General features: G+C 40.0%; 2 long non-coding RNA genes and 1 pseudogene across 3 annotated transcripts in view; 1 reads left to right on the top strand and 2 right to left on the bottom strand.

Annotated features, from left to right (window-relative positions):
- Positions 1 to 5,046: 5,046 nt before the first annotated feature.
- On the bottom strand, positions 5,047 to 6,096 carry LOC106726466 (annotated as a pseudogene).
- Positions 6,097 to 6,332: 236 nt separating this feature from the next.
- The window catches only part of LOC106726467, a 24,158-nt gene continuing 11,155 nt past the window's right edge, over positions 6,333 to 19,335 (top strand). Inside the window, exon 1 of the long non-coding RNA XR_001362540.1 lies at positions 6,333 to 6,445. This is a non-coding gene — a long non-coding RNA (uncharacterized LOC106726467). The remainder of the gene's footprint in view (positions 6,446 to 19,335) is intronic.
- LOC102249632 lies at positions 9,007 to 16,812 on the bottom strand. 2 transcript variants are annotated; one of them, XR_001362539.1, is made up of 4 exons: positions 16,683 to 16,812; positions 16,172 to 16,357; positions 14,820 to 14,918; positions 9,007 to 9,065 (listed from the first exon to the last, which is right to left on the bottom strand). It is a non-coding gene; the product is annotated as an uncharacterized LOC102249632 (long non-coding RNA). The 2 variants fall into 2 exon arrangements; XR_313726.2 differs by having other exon boundaries at positions 16,172 to 16,812.

Here is a 19,335-nt window from a genome sequence, read left to right on the forward strand (position 1 = left end):
GGGCCTCAGGGGGCTGCCGTTGCCAAGGCCGCGCCGACCAGCGCTGTAGGTCATGGAGGCGCGTCCGGCCAGGTGTCTCCTATTTTGAAAGAAAACCACCTTCCTTGTCTGCGCAGGCGTCACACCAGCCAAAACGGGACTCAAGCAGCGGGTGGGGAATGACCCACCCTGTGGAACAGCTGCGAACAAAAGCCTGTAAAGGAGATAAGAGAACGAGCTGCAGCACCAGAGCCTGAACGCCTCCGGCAAAGCCTCACTCGACTTCAGCCCGGTGCCAATCCCACTGGATCGTACATCTTTACATTTGATTACTTCCACCAGCCCCCCACTCTTTTATCTTTTTAAAAAATATTATTTTTTTTAAGAGAGAGAGGGAGAGAGAAACATCAATAATGACAGAATTTTCGATCGGCTGTCTCCTGCACGCCCCTCACTGGGGATGGAGCCTGCAACCCGGGCATGTGCCCCACCCGGCAATGGAACCCTGCCCTCCTGGTTCATGGGTCAGTGCTCTACTACTGGGCCACACCAGGCGGGCCCCACTCTTTTATCTTAAGGAGTTAGAAGCGGTTGTACGCCTCCCGCAAGCAGCCAATACCTGGGATCCTTTGGTATGACGTCAGCCTAGTGTTTACAGGATTTTGTTCTGGTGAGCCTGCGGGCTGCTGACTTAAATGTTTTTCCTTTGGTGTCTTTGGTTTCCTAGAGTGAGTGTATACTGAAGAAAAATATATTCATTTGTAGCCACATTAAAAAATATACAGCGCCCTAACCGGTTTGGCTCAGTGGATATAGCGTCGGCCTGCGGACTCAAGGGTCCCAGGTTCGATTCCAGCCAAGGGCATGTACCTTGGTTGCGGGCACATCCCCAGTAGGGAGTGTGCAAGAGGCAGCTGATCGATGTTTCTCTCTCATCGGTGTTTCTAACTCTCTATCCCTCTCCCTTCCTCTCTGTAAAAAAAAAAAAAAAATCAATATATTACAATAAAAAATATACAGCAAGTAGTACTTGAAAATAGTCAAGTGGAATGCCTTTTGAATAGTTTTTGCTGACTAGGTTGAAACCACTATCATTGAGTACAGACAGTATTTTCTGGTTGCTTTCTATATGCTAGGCACTGGACAAGACGAGTTACATCATCTCCATTTAATCCTCACACTAACTACCAGGGAGATACCACAGGTATACCTTGTTTTAATGTGCCTTGCTTGATGGAGCTTCACAGATGTTGCATTTTTTTTACAAACTGAAGACCAGACTCTCCACCTGCAAAAAGATTACAACTGACTTTACTGAGGTAATCTGGAACCAAACCTACAGTATATCTGAGCTATGCCGGTGTTGTTCACAATTTAAAATACGGATTTTTTAAAGTATTTCAAGACCTTGAACTAAATGAAGTTATGAAAATCAGAACTTGAAGTCAGGTCTATTTAACTCCATCACAAAGCCCTTACACTTGACTACTTCTCCAAGACCTGATCTTGACAGCAGCTGTGCACCTTTATGCATTATGGATGAAGACATGAGGATTGACACCTAGTTCAGTCTCCTGGCAGCAAGATCAGGATTGGAACCCAAATCTCGATTCTCAAACTCCAGCGGTCTCCAAAGGAGATGACTGACCAAACCTATAATTATAACAAAATTCTAGGCCAGAGGTAGGGAATGTTCACCCCTCGGGCCATATAAGGTCTGGGAAATCATTTGGTCTGGCCCTGCCAAGGCATTAGGGGTGAGTTAATTAAATGTTTGACCAAATATAGCAAGCTAATTTTTAAGTTGATAATTTTATAGGGCCAGCAAATGATGTTAGAAATATCCAAATGGCCCTTGGCAGAAAAAAAGGTTCCCCACCTCTGCTCTAGGCCTTGCTACTTAAAGAACATCCTCAAGATCAACATGAAAGTTGAATTCCTAGGTCCTGTGATAAACATCCCTGTTTAACAGCCTATATGGAAAAGCTAATCATGGTTTGCCCAACCTATTTGAATCAACTGAGTAAATGGAAGGACAATGAGTGTAATAAAACAATTATTCCTTTTAGTAAACAGTTCATGTAAAAACATGAAAAAATACTGATGAAAACATGAGCTATATTGAAACAAAATGTTCATTATTTTAAGATAAAAGTGACTTTTTAAATTTGGAGGAAGAGGCACTTTACTTGATATAAAAGAGGCTACAGAAGATCAGAAACAAATGTTGAGGTCTCTAAACATTTATGTTGGTTTATTAAAAGTATCCCTAGCCCTAACCGGTTTGGCTCAGTGGATAGAGCATCGGCCTGCGGACTGAAAGGTCCCAGGTTCGATTCCGGTCAAGGGCATGTACCTTGGTTGCAGGCACATCCCCAGTAGGAGGTGTGCAGGAGGCAGCTGATCGATGTTTCTCTCTCATCAATGTTTCTAACTCTCTATCCCTCTCCCTTCCTCTCTGTAAAATATCAATAAAATATATATTTTTTAAAAAGTATCCCTAAAAGTTAATTTTATCAAATTAAAAGATAATAAATAGGAACTAGTTGCATACTGGTGCCATTACTCAATCAAGGCAATCCTCATTTGTTTATCAACAGCCAGCTTGGAAGGTAGAAATCCTAGGCTATGCATAAAGCAAACACACCAGTTGGTGGTAAAGGGTACTTAAAACTAAGACTAGAGAACCATTAGTCTTCCACAGAGACTGCATCTTAAATTTTGTGACGATAAAAATTTTATATTCCAAATCATTTATTTAAAAATTTTTTAACAAATCAGTATTATACATTATAAGGTATAAGAAAATTGGAAAGCTCTAACATATAATTTTAACTATATAGTCAATTATCATAGCAAAAAAAATCAGGTTCTGCTGGATATTACTAATTACTAATATTCAATGTTATAATATTTTTTAGTTGTTTAATGGGTGCTAACCATTGCTATGTGCTGAGGATGTAATTCTGAAGCAAGTGGACATGGTTATCTCCTTTGACTTTATGGTTCAGTGGGGAATATATCTAAAACTAGAGTCAATAGTGATGGCTAAATGGAGACCTACAAGTTAAGTGAAGAGTCAGCTCTAGGAGAGGGATAGAGGGGCATACATTTGGTAAATCCTACCTATCTCAGGAAAATTAACACAGTGAGATAAAGAGGATGTACATATGTGTGTTTATATATGTATGCATATAGATATCCAGTATGTATGGGGGAGGTGGGGAGGTGTGCAAGGGGAAGAGCTACCACAGTTGTAGTACATGGATCTGGGGCATGGGCTACCAAAGGTTAGAAGTATAAAACCTATGATGTCCCTTACCCTCAACAACAACACAAGGAGCATTAGAGAATATGAGAGTTTATCATTAAATACCCAGGGACCACAATTTCATTTTTAAAATTTTGAAACATGAAAATAATCCAATTCAACTCATTTTAAAAATAGAAAAGCATGGAGGGGGGGAGTGTTGGGGGAAGTGAAGGGATTGAACAAAAAAGAACTCATGGACATGGACAACAGTGTGGTGATTGCGGGCGTGGAGGAAGGGGAAGAGGAGACAAATAGTGATGGAAAAAATAAAATAAATAAATAGGAAAGGGCAGTAGCCCAAGATCACACAGCAAGCTAATAATTACAGTTAACATGCATTGAGTACTTTCTATATGTCAAGCACTGGTATAAGAGTATTAAATGTATTGTCTCATTAATCCCCACACAAAGTACTAATGTCATCTCTATTTTACAGATAAGGAAACTGAGACAGAGTATTTAACTTTCTTAAGGTCATTTAGATTATAAATGGCAGAACCAAGATTCTAACCTAGGCAGTCTGCCTCCAAAGCCCATGCTCTTATTAACCGCTATATGCTAACCTGTCCTCTTAGTGGCAAAACAAAGTCCAGAACCCAGTGCATTTTCCACTTTGCCATTTCATATCACCTCCTCAAACAGTACTTTAAAAGACAGGATATAAATGGTATAACTCAGCAATAAAATCAGTATTACTGATGCATAAACCTTTGACTTCACAATTTTCTAGAAATTTATAATACAGATATACGTACTCATTCACATTCTTAATGTTTATTCAAGGATATCCACTGTTGTTTGTAATGGGACAAGTGTTTTTAATAGCAAAGGACTGGAAACAACCTAAATATCTACCATAGGGTATATCCATACAATGGAATACAGCCATATAAAGGAATGAAATATTGATACATGCTACCATGTGGAAGAACCTTGAAAAGATTATGTTAAGAGAAAAACCAGATACAAAAAGTCACATATTGTATTATTCCATTCATATGAAAGTTTAAAATAGGCAAATTCATAGGAACAGATGATAGGTGATTACCAGGGGCTGGAGAGAGGAGAGAATGAGGACAGACTGCTAATTAATTATAGGATTACCTTTGGGGTGATGAAAATATTCTGGAACTAGATATGCTGTTAGTTGCACACCTTTGTGAATATACTAAAACCCACAAATTATACAGTTTAAAAGGATAGATTTTATAATATATGGATTATATCTTAATTTAAAAACAAAACAAAACAGAGAACATACGCATTCCCTGAGGACAGATCCTCCAAGCAGCAGACTCTCTCTCCCATCGGCTTTGAAGAAGCAAGCTGCCATGAATTCTACAGCTGCCAACAGCTTGAGAGCACTTAGAAGAAAATTCTTTCCTGTTGAGTGTACAGGTGAGAAAGCAGCCCAGCTGACACAATGATGTCAGCATTGTGAGACCCAGGCACAGAAACCAGCTAAGCCATACCCATACTCTGACATATAGACACTGTGAGGTAATACATGGATATTGCTTTAAGCCACTAACTTTTTGGTAATTTGTTACACAGAAATAAAAAACTAATATAGAGCCTGGCCAGTGTGGTTCAGTGGTTGAGTGTCGACCTATGAACCAGGAGGTCACAGTTCGATTTCAGTCAGGGCACATGCCCAGATTTCGGGCCAGATCCCCAGTATGGGTTGTGCAGGGGACAGCCAATCAATGATTCTCTCTCATCATTGATGTTTCTATCTCTCTCTCCTTCTCCCTTCCTCTCTGAAATGAATAAAAATAAATGTTTATTTTATTTTAAAAATTTTCAAGGTACTTCGTTGTTAAAACAGGTCACAACACTAAGCCTCTGGCCTGTTCTGCCAATGTACAAGCTACAAATGCTTGCCCAGCAGCTAAGGGGCACTCTGCAGTAGCATGTTTAAAAATTGAATAAAAATCCATATAAAACAAACATTCAAATAGTTTCCATAGGAACACAGATAAGTGTGACCCCGTCACCTAGGCCTTCCACCTTGTTCCATCTGTGCCAATCCCACTTACAAAGACATTTCAAAATTATTAATAATGAAGTTAAATGGTCCCCCCCCCAAGTCCCTTAAGTCAAACTACACTTGCATAACAGCTACAAGAATGGCATCTACACATTAATAGGAGCTGAAATCCCGCTCTCCCAGGCACCAGACACAAGCAGAGCACTGGTGTTCCTGCTTCTCCACCTTGGGCTGGAAGTTGTTCTGGACTTGCCACATCAGTTTCCATGCCGACCCTGACATCACATAGTAGATGGTCTGCCTCTGGAATCCATTGAGAATAGAAGCAACAATGGTGTAAGCATCCATGTTTTCAAAGAGCATCTAGTCCCCCAAATGCATCTTGGGTAAGCCGCAGTGCTCTACAATGCAATTGAGGCTGTCACAGGTTGGTCCCACATACTGGATGAAGAATACCTCTCATCTGGTTTGGGACTCTTCTGCAGAAGGTGCTTTACGTGCACATGATCATAGAAGATGCAATTAAATGATCCATATACTCATCATTCACGTAATACATAAAGGTTTTTTCACTTAACTCATCTTCATCATCAGAACCTGTTTGTTCCTTTAATACCAGTTTTTTGGCAATGATATTAACTGCAAGCATGAAAGCTGATGCAACATAGTATCTGCCTGGCTCAGCTATGAGTGTCACTCCCGAGTCTGTTGGAAAATACTGAGTTGATTACACAGGTGATCTCCTCAAATTTAAGCTTTGCATACTCAGATCCAGGAAAGCCACCTCCAATATCCAGCAGATACATACTTCTTTTGCCTGTTCCAAAAGAAACTTGCTGGTTTTAAGTATGGCGCCAGATTTAACACTGAGACGACAGACTGCTTTGCAATCCACAAAACCAACTTTGCCTTTGGATGTGCTCTGGCAACTTTCATCAACTCAACTTCACTATCAAAAGTCATTATCTGGATTCCATTAGTGGCATCATATTTAATCAGAAACACTTGTTTACAAGGATTTGCATAGATAATCCTCCCTGGAGGCACCCCAAGACTCTGCACTAATTGTATTTCAGTCTTGCTGGCATAGTCAAATCCCGTCCCGATGACAGCTAGTCTTCACTATGGTTCTGCTATCACTGCATTTGACTGCATAAAAGAGGGTATACCAAGGAAAAGCTTTTAACCATTTCAGATGTTTCTTTAGAATGTCTCCCAGATCTGCAGCAGAGAAGGCATCCTTATCATTGGAAGAAGAGACTTCATCAATTTTTTGGTCTAGAACAGTGGTTCTCAACCTTGGCTGCACATTAGAATCACCTGGGATTCTTTTTAAAATCCTGATTTCTGGCCCTAACCGGTTTGACTCAGTGGATAGAGCGTTGGCCTGTGGACTGAAGGGTCCCAGGTTCGATTCCGGTCAAGGGCTAAAAAAATAAATAAATAAATAAATAAATGTGGGGCCACAACAATAGTAACAAAGAAACAGAATTTCCGGAGGATGAGGCCCAGAAATCAGGATTTTAGAAAGATTCCCAGGTGATTCTAATGTGCAGCCAAGGTTGAGAACCACTGGTCTAGAAGGTCCTTGGCAGTAAAGCCCTCATTGAGGAAATGGCAGTCAAACTCTTCATTACTAATGTTGTTCATCTTCATAGTTTTTGGATGTTCCAAAACACAACACAAAGGAAAATGAAGAGGGTAGGACTTAAGAAATTATTGCCAGTTGTTCATAAATGCAGCTCTCCAGGAATTCCAAGTCCACAGAAGATGGGTGTCCTCTTGGTGCAGCAGTAGAAATGTCCTAGGAGCACAGGGGCGCTTCACGCTGACCCCATGGGTCCCCTCCCCCTTCTACTTTCTCTAAAAATCAATGGGGAAAAAATCCTTGGGTGAGGGTTAACAAAAAAACTAACATAGAGGTTACAACATGCCTGGCATTTTTCTAAGTGCTTTACATAGGTTAACTTTATTTAATTTTCACATAAACTCTATGAAGTAGGTACTCATTTTTTTTCTGATAAAGAAGCTCATTATGTGCCAAAAATCATTCCCATTTTTTTTCTGATAAAGAAGCTCATTATATGCTAAAAAAAAAAAAAGAAGAAAAATAAGTTAGCATCTGTATCCCCAGAAAGGGAAATGCAGTTAAGTATATACACTTATTTGTATAAAACTTTTGTGGAAGGCTACCAAAGTAACTAGCAAATTGGTTGCCTGAGGAAAGGGAATGGGCTGGAAGACAAGTGGGAGAAACTTTTCACTTTATATCCTTTCATACTTTAAAGCAAAAGAAGATTTTTAAAAACCCTGTTCATACAAGAATGAAACAGTAATATCTCAATAATCATCCAGAAAGCCAATATAATAATTTTATGTTTTTTAAAAAATATATATTTTTATTGACTTCAGAGAGGAAGACATCTCCTGATGTCTTGACAGGAGAGGTAGAAACATCAATGAAAGAGAATCACGGATCAGCTGCCTCCTGCACAGTGGGAATCGTGCCCGCAACCCGGGCATGTTCCCTTGGCTGGAATCAAACCCAGGACCCTTCAGTCCGCAGGCCAATGCTCTATCCACTAAGCCAAACCAGCTAGGGCTATGTTTCTTTTTAAAAATAATTTAAAAATGTTTTCAATTACAGTTGACATACATTATTATTATATTAGTTTCAGGTGTACAATGCAGTGATTAGACATTACTTACTAAGTGATCATCCCGATAATTTCACACCCATCTGACACCATACATAGTTATTAGAATATTATTGACTATACTAGAGGTCTGATGCACGAAATTCGTGCAAGGGGCTTGGCCCTCACAGCTGTGGCTGCTTGCCTCAGCCCTTTCAGCCCTGCCTTCGTCTGGAAGGACATCTGGAAGGTCGTTCGGCTGTCTGGTCGAATTAGCATATTACACTTTTATTATTATAGATTCCCTATGCTGTACTTTACATCCCTATGACTATTCTGTAACAACGAATTTGTACTTCTTAATCCCTTCACCTTTTTTACCCACCCCGCCAACTGCCCTTCCATCTGGCGACTGTCAAAATGTTCTCTGAATCTATGAGTCTATTTTTGTTGTTCTTGTTCATTTTGTTTTCTAGATTCAATTGTTGATAGATAGGTATTTATTGCCATTTTGGTGTTCATATTTTTTATCTTTTTTTCTTCTTCTTCTTAAAGAAGACCCTTTAACATTTCATAAAATATGTAGGTGTGACCAGCCCAGTCTGTGTCTCTGCCCCTCCTACCAGTCTCAATGTGGCCTCTTCTTTAATTCTGTATTTGTAGGACTTCCATTCAGCCAGATTTCAGGTGATTCTGAATGATGGTTGTTCTGTAGTTTAGTTGTAATTTTGATGTCTTGACAGGAAACTCCCATATGTTTCAATATAGAGGAATTATACTAGTAGACTTCCACATGCTAATCAAAGCAATTAAGTAAATATATAATCAAAGTTAAAGGATTCACACATAGTAAAACAAAAGCATTAATAATGTACCTTTGAAGTGAATAAAGTCACTAGTAAGAATTGATAGTAACAATAATCATTAACATTTGCAAAGCAATTTCATTTGGGGTATTTATGTTATGTTTCTTTTGTGTGTTTTTTTTTAAGTAAAAGATGTTATCTGATGCTTACATATACCTGAGTCTTCAAACCTTCAAAGGCCACACAGCTAAAAAGTTTTTCTTTCTTTCTTTTTTTTCCTTCCTTCCTTCCTTCCTTCCTTTCTTTTTTTTCCCCCTCGACATTTCCATTGAAATGCAGCTCTAGGGAAAGATAATAGAGGCCAGTCAACAAAACCACCACTAATAGATCCAATTCATATAACTTTAAGGATCTTAGAGATTAATTAGTCTGGTCATTGTATGAATAAAGACAGTATTACAAGCCTACAATCTCATTGCCTGTTCAGATGCATTTAAAAATATGAAATTGCCATTCCTTCCATTATGCGTAAGCTAAAACAATAATCTCATTGAGCAGATATTTCTTGCATTTATCCCAAGAAAGTATAAGAAAGACCCTTTTATTTTGGCAACAAACTGGGATGAAGTTCACTAATGGTTGATGTCTTTCTGTGCAATGAAGAGAAGGCAGAAAAAGAATCCTAAGTTGAAAAATAAGAATATAGTTGGAGATGAGCAAGTATGCAAGTATCCCTTAAACTACCATGTCAGCTAATTCTGATAACTACAAATCTCCCCTAAATCCAGTAGTTAAGAGCTTCAACTAAGGTTTACATTTTTGTTTCCTTTTTGAGTCAAACCCTTCTAAATCTTCTGTTACATGTAATGCCATGGATGAATCTTACAGGCATAATGTTAAATGAAATAAGCCAGACACAATGGTATAGACTGTATGATTCCATTCCTATGAGTTCTAGACCAGACAGAAATAATTTAAGGTAATAAAAGAATAGTGGCTCCCTTGTTGGGGGAAGGGGGGTTATATTAACTCAAAGGGGACATTAAAGAACTTTCTGAAATTATGGAAATGTTTTATATCTTGATCTAGGTGATGTAACAACAACATAAGCAAAATGAAACAAAACTCCTCTACAGGTTCTCATTATTCAAGGGATAATAAAGATAAGAATTTTTCATATGACTTTTAGAGCCCTGCTGACTCTGACCTTTGTTGACCTTTCTATGTCCACTCCTCTTTCCTAAACTCCTTGGTGCTTCCTCAGTCTGGCACACTTGCCGAGCTCCCCTGGCCACATGGTCAACCTTAGCACATGCTATTTCCCCAGCGTACTATGATCTCCTCACTATTTTCCTCCCCCATTAGCTCCTGCATTTCCTTTGGTTTAAGTTTCACTTCTTTGTGTAAGCTTCTTTGATCAACCCACTTCTGTTCTAGCTTGGGTTCCCCTCTTGGGTGTTCTCATAGAACCTTGTTCCTTTCACCCAGACCAGTGGTTGGCAAACTCATTAGTCCACAGAGCCAAATATCAACAGTACAACAACTGAAATTTCTTTTGAGAGCCAAATTTTTTAAACTTAAACTATATGGGTAGGTACATTGTTATTAACTTAATTAGGGTACTCCTAAGGCTCAAGAAGAGCCACACTCAAGGGGCCAAAGAACTGCATGTGGCTCGCGAGCCAAAGTTTGCCGACCACGGACCCAGACTATTTACATCCCACTCAATCTGTGACTACTCCCATATTTGTGGGATTATTTAATTTAAATCTCTCTCTCCCACTAGACCCTATGCCCCACTTCATGGGCTGAGGGGAGATGTCTTGGTTTACTTACCACAGTATTCCCAAAGCCTGGCATAGTGCCTGGAACACAGTAGATATTTACTAAATATGTTTTGACTGCTGAGGACAACACAGTGGCTCTCTGGTATTTTCTGGTAAGAAAATCGCCTCATACTAGAGGCCCAGCACATGAAATCGTGTGCGGGTAGGGTCCCTAGGCCTAGCCTGCGATCAGGGCCATCTTCGGCCTGCTCGCCAGTCCCCAGTCCTGCCCAGCCACCGCCCACCCCAGTTCCCCGTGGTTCCCCGTTTGCCATCCAGCAATCTGAGCCTGTGGGCCGGGGGGAGGGACCAAGAGGTCTGCCTTCTGCCCGCTTGTCAGTCCCAGTCCCACCCCGCTGCCACCCACTCCGGTTTACCCGTGGTTCCCTGTTTGCCATCCAGTGATTGGAGCCTGCGGGCTGGGGGGAGGAACCGACAGGTGGTTAATGCACCTCATAGCGACTGGTTGATCGGTCGTTCTGGTCGTTATGTTGTTATGGTCACTGGCCTTTTATTATATAGGACTAGAGGCCCAGTGCATGAAAATCACACACTGGGGGGGGGGTGTCCCTCAGCCCAGCCTGCACCCTCTCCAATCTGGGACCCCTTGGGGGATGTCCGACTGCCGGGATCGGGCCTAAACCGGCAGTCGGACATCCCTCTCACAATCCAGGACTGCTGGCTCCTAACTGCTTGCCTGCCTGCCTGCCTGATCAGCCCCTAATCGCTTCTGCTTGCCAGCCCAATCACCCCCTAACCACTCCCCTACCAGCCCAATCGTCCCCAACTGCCCTCGCCTGCTGGCCTGTTCACTCCAACTGCCTTCCCCTGACGGCCATCTTGTGGTAGCCATCTTGTGACAACGTGGGGGCAGCCATCTTGTGATGACGTGAGGGTGTGATGGTCACCTAGGCTTTTATTAGTATAGATCAGTGGTTCTCAACCTGTGGGTTGCGACCCCTTTGGTGGTCGAATGACCCTTTCACAGGGGTCGCCTAAGACCATCCTGTATATCAGATATTTACATTATGATTCATAACAGTAGCAACATTACAGTTATGAAGTAGCAACGAAAATAATTTTATGGTTGGGGGTCACCACAACATGAGGAACTGTATTAAAGGGTCACGGCATTAGGAAGGTTGAGAACCACTGGTATAGATAATTTGATTTGGGTTTATTCTATTAAATATTTACAGGTCTATCTTGCTTTAAACAAACCAGCTTCATTATATGGGAATCTAGACTTAACCAAAATATAAATTAGGGTGTGCCTATGAACTCCGTTTAAATGGTTTATACAAATTCAAAGTGCCTTATACTGAATTTGAGAAGACAGGTAAACTTCCTTTGCCAAATCCAAGACTTGTTGAAAATCAAAAAGCTTTAACTCTTGGAGGTGATCATTGTGTTATATCAGCTGGCTGACCAGTATAGGCCTAGTTATAAGATCATTTACACCACTGCCTGGCTGGCAATCAGGGCCAATCGGGGTTGTGGGAGGTTGGCCGGGGGGAGGGGCTGAGGGAGGTTGGCCGGCTGGCTGGCTGGGGGGAAGAGCCGCCCCGATTGGGGTCAATGGGGCTGGCCGGCTGCAGGGAGGGACCACAGGAGGTTGATCGGCCAGGGAGAGGGGATGTGGGAGGTTGGCTGTGGGAGCACACTGACCACCAGGGGGCAGCTCCTGCATCAAGTGTCTGCCCCTCTGGTGGTTAGTGCACATAATAGCGACCAGTCGACTGGTCATTTGGTTGCTTAGACTTTTATATCTATAGATAATAAAGGAGGCAAAAGAAACTTATATAGGAATTCATGTTTTCAGAAGAATAACATCTCATCACTCAATTGGGAAGACTGAATAAATTGGAGGGAAAGGAGTAATACTACAGAAAGAATATTTGAATATCTCCCTATAATTTATCATATGCTTCATTTATTCTCACGACAAATATTTCTTAGGGACTCTATCTGCTACCAGACCCCAGACTGGGCTTCTGGGGAACCAACTGAAAGTAAACATTTATCCTGGTGCTCCCATCACCTGATTTAATCTTCACAGCAGTTGTCAGTGAAATATTGCCACTTTTAGCGGAGAAGGAAATGGTAGCTTAACTGTCTTGCTGAAGGAAACACCACTATAAGTGATGGACAGGACTCAAATTTACATCTCCTTACTCCAGTTTCAGGCTCTTGCAACTACATTTGCTTGTAGGTCTCTGGGATCTCTAATTTGTTAATCAAGGCTCTCAAGAGAAATAAAGATAACTTATGAAGTTACAGCACTAATACTTTTTAATCACTCCTCTATGTATCTCTTCTCCTCCCCTGTTTGTCCCTTTATTATTCTCAGTGAATAGGAAACTTCCCACCAACAACCTTACAAACACACTTCATTTTCACTTTTTCCTAATGGCACCTAGTGATTTGTATGTAATTTGTGGACAGACAGAATTAAATCAGTCTTCCAGTTTCCTTGACGAACAACTGGACTGAAAATCTGCTTCCCTTTTATATCACACTAGAGGCCTGGTGCACAAAAATTCGTGCACTTGGCGGGAGGGTGGGGGGAATTCCCTCAGCCTGGCCTGTGCCCTCTCGTAGTCCGGGACCCCTCAGGGGATGTCCACCTGCCAGCTTAGGCCCACTCCCTGGGTAATTGGGCCTAAGCTGGCAGTCAGATATCCCTCTGGCAGCCTGGGAGCACTCGGGGGATGTCTGACCAACAGCTTAGCACTGCCACTGCGCTGGTCAGCCATGAGCTGGCTTCTGGCTGACCGACGCTTCCCCTGTGGAAGCACAGTGACCATCAAGGTGCAGCTCCTGTGTTGAGCATCTGCCCCCTAGTGGTCAGTGTGTGTCCTAGTGACCAGTTGTTCCACCTTAGAGTCAATTTTCATATTACCCTTTTATTATATAGGATGACTCAGGTTATTGCTTTATTATTTGGTGCTTCATAGTACCAGAAAGCTACTCAGACTTTAACTTTGGATATTTTCTCCCCAATGCATAAAAGCCCAGTAATAAAAGGTATAGCTGACATGATCTTTTGCTACATAGTAAATACTGATTTAATTAAAAGGACCTTAATTAGCCCTGGCCAGGTAGCTCAGTTGATTAGAGTGTCCTCCTGATACACCAAGGTTGTGGGTTCAATCTCTGGTCAAGGCACATATAGGAAGCAACCAATGAATGCAAAAATAAGTGGAGCAACAAATAGATGTTTCTCTCTCTCTCTCCCCTCCTCATCTTCTTTCTCTCCTTCTCCCCCCTTTCTTTTTCTAAACTCAGTAAATAAAACATAAAATAATAAATGGAGACACTAATTAATACATGTCCCATCAAATGAATGTGCAAAATGTGTAAATAATGCCACATGTAATGCCAATAATATTTGGCCACACAAAAAAATAAAATACTGACACATGATAAAAAATGGATGAACCTCAAAAACTATGCTAAGTGAAAGAAACCAGTACAAATAGCCAAATACACAATTTCATTTATATGAAATGTCTGGAATAGGGAAATCTATAGAGACAGAAAGTAGTGGCTGTATAGTACTGGAGGAATGGGTGGATTTAGGGTAGAAGCTAAAAGATCCAGGTTTCATTCCAACTTCTTTTTTTTAAATATTGCATTTTAACGATTTAAAATAAAAGTTAGATTATTGTTTGGCTTTAAATACCTATTTCAAATGTCCTTTACCATAATATTCCCAAACACACACAAAAACATGTTTTTCCCAATTATCTTCCCACATAATGTAAAAATATTCCTGTCTAGGAGAAATATGCAAAACTAGATACTTACAAAAATTACAACCTAGAGTACCCCACTCCCAGTGGATCTGAAAAGATAGGCATTAATTATTATTTTAAGTTTTCTTCTAAGAAATCTTTGGGGAACCAGCCAAGTTTAAATAGGGTAATTATAGGTCTATGGTTGCAATTTACATAAATTATAGAAACATAACACCAGACATTTATCTAATTGAAGAAAATATGGTGTTTGGTTACATATTTAGAGGAATTCTACATGTGGTTTGTGCCATTCTCTTGAGAATCATATTCTCTTGGGACAGAATATGCTAATAGTGTTTAAAAATTCAGTCTTGCTTTACTTCTTGAAAACTCAAAACATATATTAAATATAAAATACTATTTGTATACATTTCTTTAATAAAATAGTATTAAAATAATATAACTCCATAATTCCTTTAGAAGATATTTATCCACATCCCTAACAGAGATGTCAATCAGTTACACTCACCGTTATGTGCTGCTGCTTTCTTTAAATGTGAATGAACTCTTCACTCTCCTAGTCAGTCTGCAATCATAGGTCCTATGACCTTAGTTGAGTTTATGTTTCCTGCAAATATAATAACAATGTAAGATATTTAATACTGTCAATTTTTACAAGTATTTTATACTCTACATAAGTGTGAAGATGCTATTTCTATAAAAAAGCATATTAGAATTTAGATTCTTGTAGAATTGCACATAAGTTGTCCCAAATATTTAAGCTACAGAAATTATTCAAGCAAAATTCCACATCCCTATTTCCTACATAAAGAGGTCTGAAATAGAGTCAGATTGCAAGTTTTATGTGTGTGTTGATGTTTTTTTTTAAATAGTAACATACAAGTCGGTCTCAATGCCTCAAACAACCTCCAACCACAGCCTATCTACAGTAACCTAGGACACTTACAAGACAGGAAAATGCCTCATGCCCTCACACTGGGACACTGCAACTTGGAGATTACCACACCGATGTTACTGGTACTCATTTGTTAAACTTGCTTAGTTAGCAATAACTTATTGATCAACTTGTGCTTGCCAGAACTGTAACTGATGCAGGGATTAAAGATAGACCTATATCCTGCTTGAAAAGACAATCAGGCAAAGGAGGCCATCTAGTAGAGATTCTGAGTTGGCAAAGGCCAGAGAGGAAGTTGAAGTGGAAGGGAGCATGATAGGAATCTAGGTAGAGAGGACAATAAAGGAATAAAGATACCACCGTGAGGAGCAAAAAGATTTATGCTGCAGGGAAGCACAGTTGGTCCTGTGCTGTACAGGGTGAGGCAAGAAGTTGAGAGGCAGACTGAGCTGAACCACAGACCTGACATATCTCCTGCTTGAAAAGATGAGAGATGAGAATTTAAAGACTTTAGGTAGAGTTTGTGTGTGTGTGTTTTTAAAACAAAAACATTGTGTTTTTTTCTTTTGCCTTACAATCTGCCTTTAATTTTCAAATGGAGACCTATACAGCAGAAATAAAGGCACAATGTGTAGATGGATTTAGAGGATGGGAGGAAGCTTGTTCAAATACGTGTAAGTTGACATTTTCATTCAAGTATAGTATTAATGTAGAGATTTCTAAATGGGTCACCAGCTTAAAACATCACCTTTAAAACAGTGAGAAACAAATAGCTATTATATTGTGCCTTTCTTCTCCAAGAACTTTGTTTAAATGGTCATGGCTGCCCCTCCATGGAAGGCAGTTAACTGCTGTCACCATTTCAAGTTTTAACCAGACATGCTTTTGTAGCCATCCACCCACTCAGTCCATTTCATTTCCAAGTTTCTCACATAGGCGAGTAGGTTCTGGTTAATAAAACTTACTGTTGTGTGAAAGACATCAGGGAGCGAGGATGGTGTGATCAGCCACCTTTTTGGCCAACAGCATGGTCACCATCAGCATGGCCCTCTCCGCCTCCCTGTCTTTAGGATACTCTGCTCCGGCGCAGCAGCACTCCCTTCAGGCTGCTGATTAAATTGCAACCTTGGGGCATAGTCTTACAGCAGCATCTTGTGTGCAGAGAGAAGGATCAGAGAAGGAATGCACATACCCCTTGCAAATAAAAATTCCTCACAGAACAGGGAACGTCTTAATACTAAGGAAGCAACAGTCTTCCTGTTTAAAAAAACCAGACAACTCAGGAGGGTCTGGACTAAAGTTCTGTACTCAAACAGAGGGAAAATCAGGCCTCAGAATGTCTGGCTCTTTTTTTTTTTTTTTTTTAACTTCATTTCCTTTTACAAGAGTCCAGGAAAACCATAGGCAAATTAAAGGGGTGGAGGTGATTTAAGGGCCCATGTCACCCAGTTGTCAAAATCAGGTAAGTAAAGCCACCTTTTCTGTTTAAGGTGGTGAAGTACATTCCATGGCGAATATCTGATAATAGTATTACATTTTCATTTTCCCACGGAACCCCTCAGTTCATCCATGCTCAAGAGGCTGCATCAGGAGACAACAGGTTTTTCTAGGCAGAAAAGATGAAAAAACGGACTTAAAAATTGAACAGTCAAGTGGTTGCTTTCCCTAGAGACACAGCCAGAATACAAATAATAACAAATCGTATCTCTTAGATAGTACCCAAATAAACCAGGGAATGAGTGAATTTAGAAACAGTGCCGCACCCAGCACTGTTTTCCTAAGGTTCCGTTTACACATATGATGGTGGATGTTGGGTCCATATCACACATTACCTTTACTCTAAAACAAGGGTAGGAACCTTTTTTATGCCAAGGGCCACTTAGATATTTATGACATCATTTATGGGCCATACAAAATTCTCAATTTAACTAGCCTGCTAGCCCTAACTGGTTTGGCTCAGTGGAGAGAGCAGCAGCCTGCAGACTAAAGGATCCCAGGTTCGATTCTGGTCAAGGGCACATGCCCGGGTTGTGGACTTGATCCCCAGTGCTGTTTCTGTTTCTCTTCTCTCTCTCTCTCTCTCTCTCTCTCTCTCTCTCTCTCACACACACACACACACACTCTGAAATAAATGAAAAAATATATTTTTAAAGTAATGAAGTACTAATAAATATTTCCTTGTTACCAAAACAAAAGTAAAAGTAAAGACTTTAGGTAGAGGCTGATTCAATCAGATGTGCAATTTTAGACCAATTGTTCTGGTTTCTGTTATAGAAGGTGGTTTTTAGGGATATAACCTGAAAGCAAGAAGACCAGTTAGGAGACTTGTTGCAAAAATCTAGGCAGGAGATGGCTTGGGACTTCACTATTCTTGGTCATTGTCAGCCTAGACCAGCCGTGGGCAAACTACGGCCCGCGGGCCGGATCCGGCCCGTTTGAAATGAATAAAACTAAAAAAAAAAAGACCGTACCCTTTTATGTAATGATGTTTACTTTGAATTTATATTAGTTCACACAAACACCCCATCCATGCTTTTGTTCCGGCCCTCCGGTCCAGTTTAAGAACTCATTGTGGCCCTCGAGTCAAACAGTTTGCCCACCCCTGGCCTAGACACAAACAAGGCTGTGTCATAGCATGAGAGAATTTCAAAGGGAAGAAGGAAAGAGGTGGGAGAAATCAATAATAGCTACTGAAGAAAGTTATTGCTGTCCTCCTTCCCACCACAATCCTGTTTTAAATGTGTCAGTGATTTAAATTCTCTGAAAGGACCAAATAGTAAACCATGAAATGATGCTGCCAGGTGTTTCAAAATAAACCACATAAAGAATGGAAACGCTTCCAATTTGTAATTCAGATGCAGAAGACTTATAATAGTTCACAATTTTTATTCCCCTGTGAAGCATTGTAAGTATTTTTTCCTATTGGAATGATTTAACAGAGGACCACAGGGTTTGAAATGGAGTGATAATGAGAAGACTGAATGGCTTCAGATTTCTTTCTTTCTTTCTTTTTAAGATTATTAGTTGATTTATTCAGTAACAATAAGCCAAGTCACAGTGAAATAAATTACTTGAATTGAATATATAAGCAGTTTATTGTCTAAAAAGATCCCATTTAGCAAAGATGTATGAACTCACTATATTGTGGGGTTATATTGGCCTTTAGCATGTAAAGCTGAGCACTATAATATAGAAAACTCAATTATTCGGGGAAAAAAAGATGTATGTAACAAAACTTGATCTTCTCCTCATCACTTCACCCAACCACCAACTTTCCTTCTGATTTGCCTCTTTCTTTTGTGACATTAACCAGACAGATTCCAAACTTCATAGTCACATTTGACCTTTTCCACTTTGTAATTTCTTATATCCAGGAAGTGACCAGTGAATTCCTATAAAGTACTTTGTAATCCATCACTTCCTGCCTGCTCTCGCAGTGAATGGCTTAAGATACTCTTTTTCCATTCTAAGACTAGTTTCAGGCAGTATCTGGTGTGTCAAAATTGGCTCCATAACATTTAAATGCACAATATTGTTTTTAATGTAAAAAACAATTTAAATGCGTTTAAAAATAAAATTTGAAATCAAGCACTTGCAGAATATCTAAGACACCTCCTTGAAGCTTAAGGCTCTGAGAAAAGAATCTAACACTGGACTAATTTGGCACTTCATAATCTCCCCCCACTTTTTTTTTGCAAAATAACACAGACCCTCAGGAGCATATACAAACAGTCCAGCAGAGAGCAGCAAAACATCACTAACCAGCTTTTTTTAACACCCTCCCCCCCAAGCAGCTTTTCTATATTGCTTAACAATTATTTTATGTTTTTAAATTATAGTTGATATACAATATTATATTAGTTTCAGGTGTACAACATAGTAATTATACATTTATGTACCTTACAAAATGATTATCACAATAAGCCTAGTCCCAATCTGGCACCAGACATAGTTATTACAATATTATTCAGCAGAAGAGTCATGTGAACATATTTGTTTATACATGTATATGAATTAGTCTATCTTATAGTAATCATGAAATTGTAGCACTTCCGTTTAGGCAGACTAGATTTCTTTTTTTTTTTTTTATTTTTTTATTAAATCTTTATTGTTCAGGTTACATTTCTTC

Source organism: Myotis brandtii, unplaced genomic scaffold, assembly GCF_000412655.1.
Source record: "Myotis brandtii unplaced genomic scaffold, ASM41265v1 scaffold268, whole genome shotgun sequence".
NCBI classification, from domain to species: domain Eukaryota; kingdom Metazoa; phylum Chordata; class Mammalia; order Chiroptera; family Vespertilionidae; genus Myotis; species Myotis brandtii.